The sequence below is a fragment of the Rousettus aegyptiacus genome, unplaced genomic scaffold, assembly GCF_014176215.1.
Source record: "Rousettus aegyptiacus isolate mRouAeg1 unplaced genomic scaffold, mRouAeg1.p scaffold_m13_p_1, whole genome shotgun sequence".
Lineage (NCBI taxonomy): Eukaryota > Metazoa > Chordata > Mammalia > Chiroptera > Pteropodidae > Rousettus > Rousettus aegyptiacus.
In genome coordinates, this window is record NW_023416284.1 from 174,627,234 (window position 1) to 174,646,242 (window position 19,009).

Genomic DNA, 19,009 nt, shown 5'->3' on the forward strand with positions numbered 1-19,009 from the left:
CCAGCAAGTTTTCAGTGCCAGATAAAACTCTGCTCTAGAGGTAACTGTTCATGTTGGATTGTTACCTGACACCAGTTTCCTGGAAAATTGTGAATCCAACCAGAGCTTCCTAAACATTACAAGAAAAAAATAACACACACACACAGAAATATCTGGTCAATTGTGAAATCTTTCAACCATTGGAGATTTGTAATATCCTTTGGAACAAAGCGCGTTTTATATCTAGAACTATTTTTCAGTGCCAGTAAAATATACATCAGTTACATAAAAACTGATGAGTTTATGCTCATTTCTTCCACTGATAAATGAATCTCAATGACCATTAAGCGTTTGAAAGCCCGTAGGCCAGAGACAGTGCCTCTTAAAGGTCAGGTGTTTGGCAAATGTTTTTCCATTTGTCCAACCCTTAATGTGTAGTCAAGAATGTTCTATGGACTTTTTCCCCCCACCGGGAGTCCCTGACCCTTCTTTGTTCCCGTTTTTTCCTACAAGAATATAAAATAAGTTAAGACAAAACCAGAGATTCAGGAGCAAACAAGACAGGATTGTCTTCTCAGCAGCATAAGTAAAGTAGTCACCAGAAACATGGTAAGTGTCCCCGCCGGGCACATCCTGCGGGAGCGCCTGCCATCGCTCCTTCCTGTGTCGTCTTGCCCTTGCCCGCCCGCCCCCCTGCTCATTAATTGTTCTGCCCATAATGTATCTTTATGCACAGTTTAATTTGTTCCAAAACACTGCGTGCTAACTGAAAAGCCTCCCAAGGTCAAGACTGCCCCAGGAAGATCGTCCCTGGGCATTTCTGAAGGGTCCCTCGCCCCGTCCCTGCCCTGTCTTCGGCAGTACACCTCTCCAAATACACAGTGAACTGGCATTTTTAATGGATAAGTCAAGTCGAGGATTGTAAGCATTCACGGTAAATTTGTGCTCTGCAGTGTGTTCAGTGAGCAGTCCTCGTGGACTGATTTTTTAAGCACTCGCCTTCCGTAATTTGAGTTTTTATTATTTTCCTCTGCCATTTAAAGTTTCATTTTCTAGTTTTAAAATGTTTTTTTTGGGGGGGGGTAGATTTTAGAAACCTATATTCCAAGGACTTTAGATGAAGGATTTCTTTCTTTACCAGCTTTCACCAGCAATTCACCAATTCACCAGAAAAATAAAAAGAAAAAAAAAAAGTACTCTGAACATAGGTATGGGAGGGTCAGAAAAGTCACATTTAAGGGTCTACAACCCAGGTGGTGCTGGGAACTCATAAGCTGCTTTCCCATTGTGGGATCTTGTCTCAACGCCTCTCAACTTGTGTTCGATTGATTCATTTTCTCTCATTCACTCCCCCTACAAGAATATACTCCTGCTGAGTGAGAGCAGTCTCCACTGGCAAGAAAGATCTTTGGCAGGATAGTCAATGGACTTATCAACGCATGACGACTGATGCGTTCATAGACCGGAGGTCCCGTTTTAGAGAAGGGCTCGTTATCTACTCTTCTGAGGCCAAGGCATGAGGGGAAAACATCACATAACCTTCGGCGTGGTGGGTTTATGTTGGCAATCTTCCCAGGGAGGACACACCCTGATCTTTCTGCCTCTATAACTGAAATGTGAAAAACCAGTAACAGACCGGAAGTGGAGAGGGGTCCCGATGACCCCCCCCACCCCACCCCCGCCACGGCTCATGGACATGTGGTCTTGCTTTCTCTCTGTTTGTGGTCCTGTGGTAGCAACACCCTCAGAGGTCGAGACCCAGACCAAAAGAATCTCTAAAGCTCCCAGAGGAATACACGGCAGAAATTAACTGATAACGAGGGAGGCAAGTAGCCAATCCATTAGTATGCTTTTAATTCCTCTATTTCCAGGGCTCTTTTGTTTAAACTAGAATGCGCTGGCTCTATTCAAGCAATACATGAGTATTCTTCACAATAGATATCTGAAGAGTATCCTCTGGTTTCACATTAGTCAGGGATTGGTTTTTATCAAAATTTACACATGCCCATAAATATGAAGCTTACCTTATTTATTCCAGAAAAATACATACACGTTTCTCCATTGCTTTCATATAATGTATATGTACAAAGGACTAAAAAGTAAGTAAGAAGCGCATTTTTATAGTAATTGTTATAAACCGATAGTTCGTATCCACAGAAAAAGTGGAGCTTTGTGGCAGAGGAGTTGGTTAGTAAGTGGATCTTTATGTGGTTCCTTAAATTCTAGGCAGCCATAGACAGACCCCAAAAAAGCTCTTACGAGCTACACGCTAATCAAGGGAGAGTGAACTAGAACTTAGGAGTCGGTGAACTTGGATGAAAAAAGAATTCCATCTTTGTTTCCGCCAGCCTCTAATATTGTATTTCCTTCGGGCATGAATGTCGGCCACAAGCCACAGCGGGATTAACAGGATCTGTGTCTGTCGCCAATAGAAATCACTGATATTCTAGCTTTACGTTACGGTTTCTGTAGATGTCCTGGGAGCACTTACACTCATCACCGCCTCGCCATCAGGAGAGCAGATCTCCCGCCGCCCTTGTTATTTCACGGGTAAAGAGCCACGTCTGTCGCTATAACCCAACCTGACTATATTTCAATGGTCGCGTTTTGCTGCCATTGGTTTCCTTGATAATCATAACGGGGCATTTAAAAGCACGCTGAGGAAAGGATGCACAGCCTTCACAGACTGTTACCGGGATCCATGGCCCACGCCAGGCTAAGACCCTGGGGACGAGATGCAGGTCTCACAGCCTAAACTTAGGTTCTCCGGCAGCATTGTGCAGCTCTCAGATGTTAACCCACCTCCTTCTGTGTCCCAGGCCATCTCTGCTGGTCCTGCTCTGTAGCTGAGATTCTGGCTCCGGAAATAGCACAGGCAGCCCCTGTACTGAAGCCCTCCCGAGCCTGACTCCAACAATATGCAAGCAGCTCTGGAAACTGTAAAGTGCTGTGATACTGTACAGCTCGGTTAACAATCCCAACTCCTGGGCCAGCCCCTGAGCTCCCACGCCTGCCTGGCTCTGGGCCTGGGCTTCCCCACACGGCTTCAGGTGTTGCCCCTGGCAACCGAGTGACCCCCCCCCCACATACCTGCCCTGGTCCCCCACGGCTCACACGGGGCCTCAGCTGTCATCCTAGTTCTGGGAACTACAGGCTCAGGGTAACTAATAACATTATTTCTACAAAATTACAGGTTTTATACTATAATTTACTGGCAAGATCCATTGTTGAAGAGTATAATGTTTTAATTCACGAATTTGTTTATTCATTCTACCAACTTGTACTCAGCAGCTACCAAGAATGAAGCAGAATGTTTCAAGAAAAAAAGGAAGTCAATATACAAGTCCTATGGCTGACAGGAACATATCGGGGTGTCTCCACTGTGTCCCCGACCTACAGCCTAGTGCACTGGAAGGTAGTAGTGGATCAGTAATTCATGATGAGTGAGTGAATGCATCTTTCCATTCACTGAGCATTCATCCTCCCACTTACAGCTGGCGTGGGAAGTGGGGGCAGTCTCGTTGGGGGCCTGCCCTTTAGCCTGCACAGTCTGCACTAACTCCATGTAGTGAGCGTCAGAATTGAATTGCGTTGCAGAACCTCCAGGTGGGGTCGGAGCACACACCAGTGGAGGGTTTCATAAGCAAAATGTTTTAGTTCGCGTCGTGAGAAACTATTGAGATACGTAAATGCCAAAAGTTTGAGAAATCGTGGAGCAGATTTTATGGCCTACATCGATCATGCCCGTGACAGATGGCCCGCAGGCCCCAGATCACACTCTGAGAACCGCTCTTAAAGGGAGGCCATTATCTTCAGATTTAGCTACCGGAGATTTGCTTTAGTTACAAGCTCTTATCCATTAAGAGATAGACCACATTTCTGCTAGAGCTCATAAGTTTCCTGAGAGCCAGTGTCCACAGCCCTGGGCAGGAGGCACCATTAGTCATTGGAGGTGGGACAAAGCTAAATAGCCACTGTCACTTCCGGAAAGGCCAGCGTGCCCTACTTGGCAGCTGTCTGTGGGATGTTACCTACAGAGGCGCCATGTTGTGAATGCATTGAAATTACCGTGGGCTCAGGGGATCGCCCAAGGAACCATCCTTAATGATGACTGCTGGGCCTTCCTTCAGGTCTCAGTCAGATGACTGATTTTAGGACAGAAGGTAGATGGCAGGTACCAAAAAGGGTGGGGAGAATACTTCAAAAAAGAGATGGACCATGTCCTCGAGCCTTCAGCACGAGACAAAAAAGAATGAACTTCCTCCCTGTACCGCCCTCCTCTCATCTCGGCTTATCACAGTGGGTCATCTTCTCAGTCATCAAATGCTCATTCCTTTATGCTGCTTACGCCCTGAGCCAGGCACCCTCCCCAGGTCGGAAGTGTGGCCGCCCCAGCCCAGCATTGTGTCCCTAAGTCCCAGGCTATGCATGTGCCGTCTTAGCTACAACGGACACTTTTCATGGAGCAGCACTGTGACTGGCCACGTCCAGTGTACTCGAGCTCGGCTAAATTCACATGAGTTAGCTGAACATAAGAATCCTCTCTGGGTAAAATAGCAGACTCCCAAGCATTTAGGCTAATTTTACCTACAGTTCTTTTAGGTTTTTTTTTTGTTTTTTTTTCCCCCACTGGTCCCAAGTCCATCTGCATTAGAATGATTTGAGATGCTCGTTAAAAACAGCTTCGTGTCTCTATTTAGACCTAATAAGTAGCCTCTCTGGAATTGATCCTGGGACTTGGTATTTTACCAAGTTCACTAAATTATTCTCTTGCATACTAAAGTTTAAGAATTAACCTAAAGGCTACTTTGGTATCACCAACGTGCCCAGCACATGCTTAAAAGATAGAAGGTGCTAAACAAATACCTGAAAGAATAAGTATTTATCGCTATCAACCTTCCGGCCCCTTGTGGCCCTACCTGTGTGTTATGCACCACCATTACGGCACCCCGCCCCACCCCAATTGCTGATACCCTTTCAGAGCCCAGGAATTACATTTTTGCACGGCATTTCTCCCCCGCCCTTGTCAGCTACAGCCTCTCTAGGCTCCCAAGCCTCCGAAATGTTATTCTTATGCCATGTCAGAACCAGAGACCTCTTAGGGAAGTTCAGTGGACAACAAAGAAGTCAAGTTCAAAATTTCCCGTTCCAGAATCTTGTCTGATAATCCAGGGTGAGTCGAGTGCCTATCTACGCGAGGCCTCACACTAGGCTCAGTGGAGTAAAGAAGATGATCAAGAAAAGGGTGGTAATGAAATCCCAGACGCCATTGCGAGGGTCCTGGGGGGCGGGGCCAGGGCTGGCAGGAGCACCTGCAAACTGCGTGAGACCGGCCGTGGGGGAGGGGCTTTTCACCCCTCTGACGAGGGAACTTTATATCCGTGTTCCAGGTTAATTTTTTATAAAATCACACTCAGAGGTAAGGCTACCCTTCTCGTGAGCACTCTAGGGTTGTATTTTAGTTTCCTGAAATACTTGAAAAATACAAACTTTCAGATATTTAGTCCACCCGTATTTCATTCCACGATGAGAACGAGACCAAAGGCAGATTTGTTCTGAAAACAGCCATGCCTCCTCCGTTTTGGCAGGGCAGAGCTCCGAGGAGGGAGATATAATCGCCCACACTGAGTTTGAGGTTAGAGTGTTTATGTAACAAATCAGCTAAACTTAAATATTTCTAGTGCCGTGGTCAGGGCTGCAAGACTTTGCCCCAGTACAGCGCCGTGAATGTCGTCTGTTTACCCAGCCTTGTGCGGGCATCTTGTTATGTGGAAGGGCCCTGCTAGCTTATATTGTCTATCGTACATCATTTTGCTTATGCGTTTCACAGTAAGGATCTGAAAGACAGTTTTTTAAAGCATACCAGTTACATTTGTTTGTGTGCTGGTGAGTGGATATATCTGATGAATGCTCATTTGGCAAAGTCTTGCAATTAAAGAATATTTTTTTCCCCAGATAATTACATGAGCCCTGATGATTAGCCTCCAAGTTGGCCTCCTAATTACCACCCCCCCTTCCCTTGATAGAGGTGACGTGGAGCAGACAACCCGAAGGGGCTGGGAAGGCTCTCCCCGGTCCAGAACAAGCCAACTGAATGAGAAGAGATGCTTTTCAACTTCATCATGGAGTTGGGAGTCAGAGGACATTTCAGGGTCCAGAGGAAAAAATGCTGAATAACTCCCCGTTCCTCCCAAGGCATTTTATACTGTGACTAAAATGTGCCTTCCCAGAATATCGGACACCTCCAAACTCTAAGTGAGTACAGAAATGCATTCCAAAGCCAAGTGTAAATTACTTATTAAATTATTCATGCCACCTAGCTCACCATTAGAACAGATAATTGAACGAACTGTAAATACCTATAAACAGAAGTGACAGAAACAGAAACATCCCCAACAAACTACAGATGAACAGAAAAATCCACTTAAGTGCTAAATAATTAGGGAGGAGGGAAGCTAAGGAAGGTGGGAGGCCATAGTTCTGGAGTGACGAGTGAGTTGGGACTAAATGGAAACAGCCAGCAAGAAGGGCTCTGGCTCGAAGAAGAGATGAGATGGGATTTGGCCAAGAGAAAGGGGGCGTGGTGACGAGCGTGTGCAGAGAAAGACAAATCTAGGGTGGGTTCTGGTTTCTGACAAATCTGAAGTCAACGAGGCAACAGTGACTGATGGAGCCCTGGCTGAGAGAGAGAGAGAGAGAGAGAGAGAGAGGCATGCATTATATGAGAGGTTTGAGGTCCTGGAACTGTGAGACACAGCACATGGAAATAACATCTCATCGGCAGCATTCCACCCCAGGACGCCCTGCTGCTCTGCACAGTGATCTGGGGGTAAAAATGTTCTTAGAAGCAACACTCTCCTCTCGCAAGTGGCGGTTTGGAAGCAAGAATATGCTAACTGGTCAATGGTTTGAGATTCCCCTATTTTAAAAAATTCAGAGAGTTCAAAGCAGCTAGTCGGAACACAACAGGTTTTAAGCGTAAAAGCATGTGACATCCCCCTAGACGGCCCCCGTTCCTCACCATGCTGTGTTCCAATCCAAACACAAAGACAATCGACAAAAAGAAAAACGCCATTCAAACCCCGACGAAGTCGGTAGGCAACCTGAGAACTAAAGCCCGAAATTAGCTGGAGATATTGATTATTCCTAAAGGAGCAACCGAGGACAAAAAGTTCATTTCTTAGCAGATTTTGGAATGGGAGCAGAGATTTGTTCAGATGTCCTTCTCCATACACACACCTGATGGTGGCTGGCAGGTCAGACTGAGCCAGGTCCGCTGTGCTGTGAGGGCGGAGTGAAGACCAGCCCAGCTGAAGGCCCAGCAACCTGGAAAAATCACAGGAACAGGAAACAAGCGAGTTAAGGCGGGTTCTATTCACTTACCTGCAAGCGAGATTGTCTCCAGGGTGGGTAGGAAGAGAGCTGGTGCCCTACTTCAGACAGCCGCTGACTTCTCCGCATTGGGCTTTCCCCCCAGTGTGGCCAAAGTGGCAAGTGTCCGAGGAGGCAGACCTTTCTCCCCACCATGCCACCGACGCCCCCACACCGAGGATGGAGGTACACTGAGTCATGGTAGGTGCAAACCTACCAATTCCACATGCACTCCAGTAGACATCACAGGCCCTGACATTGGTCCTAGACCAGTGTCATGGGATCAAAACAGAGAAATTAATGTTAAAATTGGTAATATTTCTACCCAAACATATTTAGGATAATTTTGTTTAAAATTCCGTGGTCTTATGGAATTGTCTCTGAATCACTGTAATCTGAGAGATGAATAGCATCTTTTGTGGGGTATATGATGAAACTTAAACGTTTTTCTTTTTTCTTTTATTTTTTATTATTTTATATTAGTCTCAGGTGTACAGTTTAGTGGTTAGACATTTATACAGTTTATGAAGCAATCCTTCTAATTACTCTAGCACCCAGCTGGCACCACACACAGCCATTATGATAATAGTGACTATTCCCTATGCTGTATGCTAGCATCTCTAGGACTGCTTGGTGACTAGTAATTTGTATTTCTTCATCCCTTCATCTTTTTCATCCAGCCTCCCAACCCACCTCCCCTCTGGTAATCACTAGTTTGTATCTGTAAGTCTGTTTTAATTTAGTTTGTTTATTTCTTTTGGTCCTTAGATTCTACATATAAGTGAAATCATGTATTCACCTTTCTCTAACTTATTTCACTCAGCATCGTACCCTCTAGATCCATCCAAGTCATTGCAAATGATAAGATTTCATTTTTTATGGCTGAGTAATATTCCATCGTATATATGAACCATAACTTCTTTATCCAATAGTCTATTGGTGGGCACTTAGGTTGCTTCCATATCTTGGCTATTGTGAATAGCGCTGCAGTGAACATAGGGGCGCATAGATCTTTACGAATTAGTGTTTCGGTTTTCTTTGGATAAATACCCAGAAGTGCAACTGCTGGGTCAAAAGGTAGTTCTATTTTGCATTTTTTGAGGAACCTACAAACTGTTTTCCATAGTGGCTGTACCAATTTGCAAACCCACTAACAATGTATGAGGTGGTGCTCTGTTGTCTGACACCAGCCTCCAGGTGTGTCGATTCTGGGGCCCCTTGGGAGGGTCTCCTGCATACGCCAAGATTAGCTGCTGTCTTTGATTGCTCGGAGCTACCTGGTAGGAGCTACAAAGCAGTCCATAGATGAGCGCCACCTGTGCTAGATCTAGAGGCAAGTGGGAGAGACCACGCTGCAAGCCAAGGTCAGTTATCCCCAAAACCAGGCCTGGGGCAGCTTAGCAAAAGGACCAGTGCACATCAAGGCCTGAGGCTGTCTGCCAGCTGCCCATAAGACTCCACAGCTGAAAGAGCCTTTGGGTGGTACGGTAGTTGGGTGGTGTGGGGACCCAGGGAGTCACTAGAGTACAGCAAGGAGATTTCATCCCACCGGTGCAGAATCAGGATTCGTGCCATTGCCGATCTATAGCTTCCTGTAAAAGTCTCAGATTATAGTAAGGCCAGCTGCTGCCCATCTGAGGCCTGCAGACACCTGAGATCTGTTCATGAAATACTGTAGCTCAGGTCAGGGATTGTGACCTGTTACCGAAAGTCTGTCCTGGGATGCACAGGCCACGCCCAGGCCATGTGCAAGACATGCAAGCTGAGAGCTACTCCTTGCTCATAAATGTATTGCCCAGAGAAGGTGCAGGTTTGAGCTGGCTGCCTGGCAACGGGCCTGCTGCTGGCAATTTGGGGGTTGGATAGGGCGGGGTCCTAGGGAGTCACAAGGTGGAGTGGGTGGATCTCACTAGCCAATGCAGCTTCAGAATTGGCCATTTGGGGGAGGGTTCAACACAGGACAGATGGTGCTTGTCTGCAGACTACCCTAGAGGGGTGCCGACAAAGAAGCAAAGGCCGCTGTCTCTCCTGTCCTCGCCCCAATGTGATACAACTCAGTCTTTCCCCATGTGTCTCTTGCACCCCTTGAGCTGCTGACTCTCCGCTGGAGCCCAGGGTGAGTGTCTGCGAGCGAGTGAGTCTGTGCGTGGGCCCTTTAAGGGGGACTTCTGGGTTTTCAAGTTCCTTCCATCTCACCCAAATGGCTGGAATACCCGTTGATTTTTACAGTCAGATTGTGTGGGAATTTCTCTTCCCAGGACTGGAACCCTGGGCTGGGGAGCCCTGGTGTGAAACTAGGACCCCTAGTTCCTTCAGGGAGGCCTCTGTAGCTGTGCTTTCCCTCGCGGTGCTCAACAATCACATGTGGGACCAGCTTACTTGGTATCGCCACTTTCTCCTACTGGTCTCAATGTGGCTTTTTCTTTATGTCCTCAGATGTATGTGTTGTGATCAGCTAGACTTCAGGTGGTTCTCCAAATAGATTGTTTTATAATTTGGTTGTAACTTAAATGAGATCATGAAAGGAGGCAAACCTCGCTTTTACCTAGCCTGCCATCTTGACCAGAAGCTTGGGACACATTTTTCAGTGTTTAGTACTTATCCTATGCACAGTACCACAACCTTGTATCTGGGCAGATGAAGCCAGGATGAAGAACTCACACAGCGCAGGTAGGCAAGTACACAACTGAATAGTAATGCATCACAAGTGAACAATTCCTTATCATTATTCCTAAGTACTATTCCAAAAATCCAGGAATAGCAAAATTAAAAATATCGAATCAGTAAAGTAATAATTAGTAAGAGTCTATTGTACACATAAGGACAAGCTGTGAACCAGGAGCTTTGAAACCAACAGTTACAGGACAGCTTGTACAGTGAAATTCAGAGGCTGTTTATTCTTTGCAATGATTGGCTATAGCACTGAAGTTTTTCTTAATGATGGAGGATTGGTTAACATTGGTTATCTTGTATGCCGATTTTGGAACACTGTTTAAGTTTTATTTATTATTTTCAGAGGTATTTACAAGAAGCAACGCATTAATGTCACTTTCATTGCAATATAAACTAAATTAGGTTTCCCTTACATGGCTTAACTGGTTTTGTCTGTTCAGGGAATTTTCAAGTCTGGTCTCTGTTTTGTATTTTATCTTAACACTGCTTAGTAGCCAAAAGTAGCAGCTGCTCAACAATATTTTTGTTGAATAAATGAATGAACTAATTCATTATTGACATGGACATTACAACTTCCCAAGAAGGCAGCAGAAAATGGGACAAAGGGAGAACCTTCGAGTCAGGTGCCACTGGGAAAAGTGTGGCCTTGACCTGGAGATGGGCAGAAAATGGCAATGAAGGATGGATGCTCTCCTCACATGCTGAAGCAAGTCCAGGGGTCGACAGTAATGCAGAGTAATAATTTACAAAATTAAAGGAATAAGACTTTTTCCTTAGAGACTTCCTCTCTCTGCTTTAATACCGTATCCAGGTTGAGACTTGCAGCTAAGGGGCAGAAACCAGCAACGTGCTGGAGTCCAAATGGTGGGGGAAAGGGAGTTGGGGAGGGGAGCCAGGGCCCAGAAAGCTCTGGAAAGTGCCTTCCCTGGGATCCCCTCCACAGGTTGCCAGAAGCTGAGGGCAGGTGCTGGGCAGGCCTCGGTGGGAGGGAAATTCTCACAATGGAGCTGACCCCTGAGGGAGGAGTCCCCACTTGCCCCACAGAGGCCTCACCTCTCAGATGTGATACCCACAGCCAAGGACCAACGCGAGGGCCAAGTCTGGAGTCTGAGGGAAATTGATGACACAGCACCACCTCTAGAACAATCTCTTCCTCTTTCTCCAGCCAAGGCACCCCTTAAAAAAAAACTGCGGATGAGACACACTTACTATTGTGCGTTATGAATGAACTTAATCCAGGGGCACTTTATGACCTGTTTGTATTTCCATTTTAACATGACCTGGTCACGCTGATTCAGGGCAGACAGTAAGACAACAGAAGACAAGAGGACATTTCTAAAATTACAGCAGCTGCGTCCCCCTGCCCACACCCAGCCAGCCCCCTCAGACTCATCACCGACCCACACACTGAGTCGTCACAGGCAGAAAAAGTCTTCGGACTGAGCAACAAGAACTAAACTTTAACTAGATATTACAGAGGAATTCCAGGAGCTCTTGGCCTTCCCAGTTTCGCCAAGGGTGCCCTGAGTTGTCTCCAGCAGTGGAACCCAGGGTCTTCAACTCTGCTTTCCCAAACTCTAGATCACAGGCAGCTCTGAACTGCGTCTCCTCTGATTTAGCCTTTGGATAGCCAGGTAGTAACTTCAGAGAGAAACAGGTGTTTCCGCTCCCACCACTCTCTACTCAAGCGTTTCCTTCGGCTGCACCTGCCTGGGACTGCCCCCTCCTTTGGCCAGGTCCTGGCCTCCAGGCTTAAAAATCCTGCCCAGGCCCAGTACCTTCTTACAAAACTGCAGATGGCAGACAGGGCCAGTTCTTCCATTTTGTCTTTCAAACATCACGTCATCAATAGACTCGAAATCTTGGAATGTTACCACAGGTTCATCATAATAAGGTTGAATTTTTAATGCAATTTTCATAATAATCCAATTATTTTCTTTGAGTTATCCAATTGTCAAGAATCGCTGCCATTCTAATCCACAAAGAGGATTTGGGGAGGAGAGAGGTGCTTAATCGTAACGATTAAATCGACTCCATGCAATTATAGTATGCCTCCTTTTTTAAACCTGTTTATTTCCAAAGCAAAAAAGGAATCCTCAAAAGGCTAATTATAGAATTACTATCTGACCCAGTGATTCTACTTCTAAGTAGAAGCCAAAGAATTGAAAACTGGGACTCAAACAGATCTTTGTACACCCATATTTATAGCAGCATTATTTACAACAGATAAAAGGTGGAAACAACCCAAGCGTCCATCAGGAAATGAACGGGTAAACAAAATATGGTCTATATGTACATACAATGGATGAAATGCTGACACATGATACACCAAGGATGGGCCTTGAAAACATGCTGAGTGAACTAAACCAGACATAATAAGACAGACATTGTACGAGTCCAATTACAAGAAGTGAATTAGGCAAATTCATAGAGACAAAAAGTGGATTGGAGGTCAACAGGGGCTGGAGGTTGTTGCTTAATGGGGACAGAATTTCTTTTTGGGCGATGGAAGAGCTTGAGATTACATAGCGGTGATGGTTATACGATATTGTGAATGTAATCAATATCATTGAATTGTACACTTTGCTTAAAATAGTAAATTTTATGCTATGCGTGTCTTAGCACAAAATTTTGAGGAAAAAAATAAGATTTTTTAATTAGTATGACAATTTTTGGCTACTACAGCAATTAGAATTGGCTTGTACTGCAAGTCGTTGTTACGGTATTTATTTACAACATACAGCTCCCGTTTAAATGTCTTTAAGACTTAGCTGCCATGAGCAATGTGACAGCACATTGCCTGGAAATGCCACCCCAGGCAGATGGGTCCAGAATGAGTGGCAGAGCCAGCATGTCCAGCCTTTGATCCAGCCTCTGCTTCCTGCCTGTGTGACGGAACCAAGTCACTTATCTGCACAGTGCCTCAGTTTCCACATGGTACAATGATGACAATTGTTGTTCGATTGTCGTAAAGATAAAATGTGTCGTAAGTGCATGTGCTTAGTCCAATGCTGGCACATAGTAAGCACGTATAGTTAAGCTATTATCCTTATTACTATTACCATGGCAGAATTCAGGGTTTTTTGATGAGTGATTAAGATTCAAAGGTGGAAAATGATTAAGAAGCGCTAACGATTCCAAGGAGAGGAGAATGGTTCAAAGGCTTATGACTCGACCCAGCATTGGCAGGTGAGGTGGGGCGTGACGCTTTTCTGAACATTTCCCAAGCTTGTAATCCCAAGCTCTTTCTGATGAGGCTGACCCTACTGGTGGTTCCTTGGGGAAGCAGGACAAGCCCAACCTGAGTCATTTTCAGGGTTCCCTCCACTTGATCCCCTGGGAGCCTCTGGTCACCAGTATCATGGAATCATAGCTGTGGGCAAACGGACCTGGTGTCTCCTTAGTTACTGTAATTGTTTCCTCCTACCAATGGCACCAGTTTAGACACTTTAATCTCCTCTTTCCCTTAGCTCTCCAACGTCTAAACAATCATCCCACTTTAGATCTCGGTGACAAAGAGGGAGGCATGTGACGTGGCCACTGGATTGGTCTGGATGCACATCTGGCTTTGAAAGTATCAAGCCTGGTATGAAATCATTCCAGTAAGAGAAGAGAGAGCTCAGGCAGGGGACCAGAGCTAGCGCATACACAGACCTCTCAGCCTTTGTGGCTTTATAGCTCAGCCAGCAGCAGGAGTTGGGGTCTGAGATGTGCAGATTTATCTTTGACTACTTCAGTTGTTTTTGCGTCCTGATTGCTTTCCTTGGTGTGAGTTGTAGCTACTGTTTCGTGGCTGTTTTTCTCGGATTCAGCCCCCTCCTGTGAAGAGAGGGCGCACCTCTTGCTTCCCTTAATCACTGCTTTGGCATCGGCACCGAAAGCTTTATATATGAGGCATCACAGTGACCAACGAATCCTGAGACCGGGGGAGGGAGTGGCTGGAAACGAGAGCACGTGCTCTAAAGGCTCGAGTCTGGGGCTCCTGTCCAGCTGGCCAGGGCAGAGAAGGGGCACACCCAGGTGCGGAGAGCGGAAAACCGAGCCCCCGCAGCCCCCAAATGAATAAAGCTTCCTAAGAAAAAGTGACTGAGAATAATGCAATGCCCACTAATAGTGGAAGGTAAAGAGGAAAACTGGTGAGATTTTAGGTCATAAGATACCCTGGAAATTTATTTTCCCAATTCACGATTTTTTTTTTTTTCTGATTCAAAGTTTCTTTAATGATTATTTAATGGTACAGAGTTTCAGTCTGGGGAAACCGAAGAAGTTCTAAAGATGGATGGTGGTAATGGTCACACGGAAGTGTGAATGTACTTAATGCCACAGAACTGTATGATTAAAAATGGTTAAAATGACAAATTTTATGTTATGTACATTTTTCCACATTGACAACTATTTCTTTCAAGTCCATTAATTGTCAGACACCTACGAACTTTTTGACTCATTTGATATACGCTTTGTCTCCTCATTCTCATTCCCTTTTTGTCTGGGGTTCAGGCCAGCCCTGCTTCTGATTACTAGATTCTGCTCTGACTAGTTATGTGACCTTCAACGAGTGATCTCGAACCTTGCTGGTCTTCAGTTGCCTCGCTCGTAAAGCGAGAAATCTGAAAAGAAGGGTCTGTCGCAGTCTCTCACGGCTCTGGTAGTCGAGGATTATTACCGACTACCATTTGCAGAGAGCGTGCCAGGAACCAGGCTCTCTGCTTCGCGTTTCCCGGGCGTGGCCTCGTTTACTGCTCGCAAGGATCACGACAATCCTTGTCTGAGAGAGAGGAAACCGAGGCTCAGAAAGTTGGGCGACTTGTCCCCGTGCAGGGTGCGAATGGCAGGGGCGGGGTTGGGATTTGGTTCTATGGGACCTCGGGCCCAGCTCTCGGTTGCTCCGTCCTGCAGCAGGAAGACGTCAGAGCCGAACCAGCAAGGAGCTTTCTCCCTGGAAAAACCATGAGCCTGGAAAATAAGACCTATGTCCGGCCAGAAGTCAAGTCTGCTGTGCTTTCTATTCTGCTCAGCGACAACGCCGCAGCCTCCTCAGGGACGGAGGGGCCGCAGGGCGCAGGCGGGAAGCAGGCAGGCGAGCTGGCAGCCTGCCGGCTCCTAAAAAGTCAGGTCTTCACAGTAAGGTTCATCATTTTGACTTAAACTCGTTGAAATCGCCCCAAATTAGATACATCCTCATTTCCTTGCCATTAAAATATGTGTGAGAAAACAGGCATTATTGTTAGATTATGTCAACTCTTATTCCGCACTGTAAGTACAATGATGAGTTGATCCCCTGGGCGTCCAGGCTCTGAGACAGATGTCAGTTAACCCTCAGCTGTGCAGTGAAGACTCACTGACCTGCCCATATTCTCTCAGCCTGTTTTGACCATGATCTTTTCTGTCACCCTTAACCACAGCAGTAAGTAGGGCTCTTAGCAAGAAGCACAATGGGCACGTCCGTGTTTGCCCAGGGGCCTTCGGCCAGAGAAGAAGGAAGAAAGGGAAGAAAGGCAGCAACAGCTCGACTCAGCATCAGCCGCCCACGGAACACGGCAAAACCATGGAGTCCTTACGTTTGTTGACTAAAAGCATTGAAAATCAACCCGGAATTAGATAACCGAAAAAAAGAAAAATCATTGGAACGTCTGCTCAAGGACACTATGTAAACACTAGGAATGAGTCAGCTCACTAATGAAGTAAATAAATCATCACCAAGCAAGCCAACGAAGCTTTGGAACTTGAAGCCCAGCCGAGGAGTTGCCCTTGCAGACATGGGCTCAGATCTGGAAACGGTACTAAGATCCTTAAACAAGAAGCCGCTGAGACCACAAGGAGCAGCCTGGGAAAAGGCTCTCCCAGGACACAATAGCAGGGCAGCTCAAGTGCAAATACGTAAAGCCACGCGTGCCTGTCTCCTGAACACTGCGATGGCTAATGTTCATCGCCAGGACTCGGTAAAAGGGGAACTGATAGCTGTAAGTGGAATTCCACCGACTAGCACGTGTGTTCTGCTATATCTATTTATGCTTGAGATGCTAAACGCACGCACGCACACACACACACACATGCACACGCATACACGCACACACGCACACACGCACACGCCCTTTATTTCTTAGGATTAAAATAGTCTATTTTTCCCTACAAAATCCATAATTTAAAAGGCCATTGGTGATACCTTTACATAGAGAGTTGGATACTAACTACCAATGACCAAGATCTATTACAGGGAATAGTGCAGGTAAAACCGGGTAAGTAGCAGTGTATCGGTTAACTATGGCCACATAACAAGTTACTCCGAATCTTAGTGACTTAAAGCAGTAACAATTATTTGTTATATCACAATTTCAGTGGGTCAGAGACGCAGGTCGCGGAGGGAGCACAGTTTTATCTCCCCAGGCCTGGGGCCTCAGCTGGAAGGTTTGTAGGCTGGGAGCAGGAATCATCTGACGGCTCGTTCTTATGTGTCAGTGGATGCTGGCTGTCGGCTGAGGGCCCAACTGGGGCTGATGACACATGGCCTCTCCCTGTGGCCTGAGCTTCCTCACAATGCGATGGCTGAGATCCAAGGGTGAGCATCCCGAGAGAGACCCAGACGAAAGCTGTGTCCTTGTTATGACCTAGCCTGGGAGTCACACAGCTTTGCTTTTATTATACTCCATTGATCAAGGTGAGCATGGCCCTCACCCAGATTCAAGGAGAGAGATTCACCTCTCAGTGGGATAAATGCCAGTCACACTGTAAGAGGAACATATAGAATGGATACGCATGTAGGCGTGGCCATCTTAGGAAAATACAACCTGCCCTCCAGAATTCTAATTTAAAGCCGATTTCTGTAGGGGTTTCATGAACAAGAGCATCCTGGGTGGACCCTAACACAAAGAGGATGTATTTGTTGTTTGGTAGCATGGGGGGAGATAGAGTTAGAAATGTATGTGAGGGCCAGATTTCAGAGTCCCAAATGGCATGGAAAGTGTGGTTTTTGTCTACAGCCATGCCACCCTGAACAAGCCCGATCCCATCTGATCTCAGAAGCTAAGCAAGGTCAGGCCTGGTTAGTACTTGAATGGGAGACCACCTAGAAAGATCAGGTGCTATAGGCATAAAAAATAAAAAATAAGCTATTGTAAACTGACAAGGTCCTTGCAACCTGTGAGGTCAACCAAGGGTTGCCTTGCCTTAAAAAAAAAAAAAAAGAAAAAAAAGTGTGGCCTTTATTCCAAGGACACTGAGGATTCACAGAAGTATTTTCAGCAAAGATTGCCATCATGGCCCCGGAGAGGATAGATTAGGGAAAGGAAAGGCAAGAAGCAGGGAGATTAATCGAGAGCTAATTAAGGTGGTCCAGGTGAGATAAGTCAGGAGTCCAGACAATGACATTTATCTACATCTCTGAGCCACCAGCCTATACCATCTATGCATTTTTACTCCTGTCTAATATTCAGGGAGGATTCCAAATAGTTCCAGCATCTATATTAATAGATTATAGGTCGTAATGATATACATCCGATATATAGTTTTTATTTGTAATCATACACATATGGCATAAAGCGATTAGCCTTAAAATTACATTTACTTAATCTATGGCTATGAATTTTTAGAGAGCATTGATTTTGCTTATAAATCTCATAAGCTTTTTCTCACATCATCTTCTTGGACTTGTTTTTAGTGCATTACTTAAATATGTCACTTTGGCCCCTTTGTCCTCCTTTTCTGACTTTGACCCTTAGCCTAAGCCAAAATCAGTGAGCAAATGATGTCCCTGGTTCTCTAGAACACTTTACTGCTGGCTAAACTGTGGCTTGGGAGTTTTAGATACTCGTGGGGTGGGGGAGGGGCGGAGGGCATGCCACAGATATCTCTAAGAAGCTGATGAAAATTCACAGCTAATATGGGCACACCCAAGTGAGCTTGCCTCATGAGATGGTAAATCAATTTCAGGTACTGGCCTGAGTCAAAAGGGTCGTATGAATCAGCTGTTAAATTGTCACCTGGATTAGGTCACTGTGGTCATGGGTATTCCTGGCCTCTAAAATGAGGGCCCTGTATCACTGGAAGCAGTTGTGCATCTCTTTGAACTTCAGTTTCTCAAGATGAGAAAGGTAATGATGAAATTTTACCGCCTAGAAGCAATGTCCTCAAGTGCCGACCATCTGCTTGGAAATGTGTATTTGCTTGTGTTCACAATCAAAGCAAGTGTGACCTGTCCTCTCAAATGACCCTATGAGGTTGTTTCTACAGCTACAACTTATAGTTTGGTTTACTCTTACATTACTTTATTTAAACTCTAATGTAGTAATATAAACATACTTCAGCACAATTTATAGCCTTGCGATTCCTTCTATCATAAATGGCTTTTTTTTTCCTTCTTGAAACAAACTCTTGAGTCTAGACTTTGTCAGGTTGATGCATGCATTTGGGAACTGTTTATACCAAAACCATATATACACATTCCAGAAACATGCCTTGTTACCGATCTGAAGTAAAGATGATGAGCCTTTGACTCATAAAGAGACACCCAAAATTGTTTGAAGTGCAAACTCTGATCTATTACTAAAAAGAGGTGCAAAGGATTGATTCCTCAAAACTTGCTTTGTTGCTTTAAGAAGAGACAGGTGTTAGAGAGAGTTACTTCAGATCAATATGAGTGAGAACTTTCTCATGATACAAACTGTTCTGCTATGAAAGGGGCTGGGAAATCTCTAAATAGTGACTTTCCTCCCAGGGGAAATGCTTACACAAAACTGCATGACCATCTTCAAAAAATGTTAGGAAACGATTCAATCAACCAATGGAAAGAAGATGGCCTTGAAGATATCTTTCCATTCAAATATCTTATCTTAGATTTCTCCAGTGAGCCTACAAAGATGAAGACAGGATTGTGTGAATGACTCAGTCCTGAAGAGCAATGTTTTTTTTTTTTTTAGGTGAGGCAACCCTTGGTTGACCTCACAGATTGCAAGGATCTTATCAGTTTACAATCTCTTTTTTTTATTTTTTA

At 45.3% G+C, this 19,009-nt stretch overlaps 1 pseudogene; it reads left to right on the forward strand.

Moving 5' to 3' along the window:
• The first annotated feature begins 16,992 nt into the window (after window positions 1-16,992).
• Window positions 16,993-17,111, forward strand: LOC118606875 (annotated as a pseudogene).
• The last annotated feature ends 1,898 nt before the right edge of the window (window positions 17,112-19,009 follow it).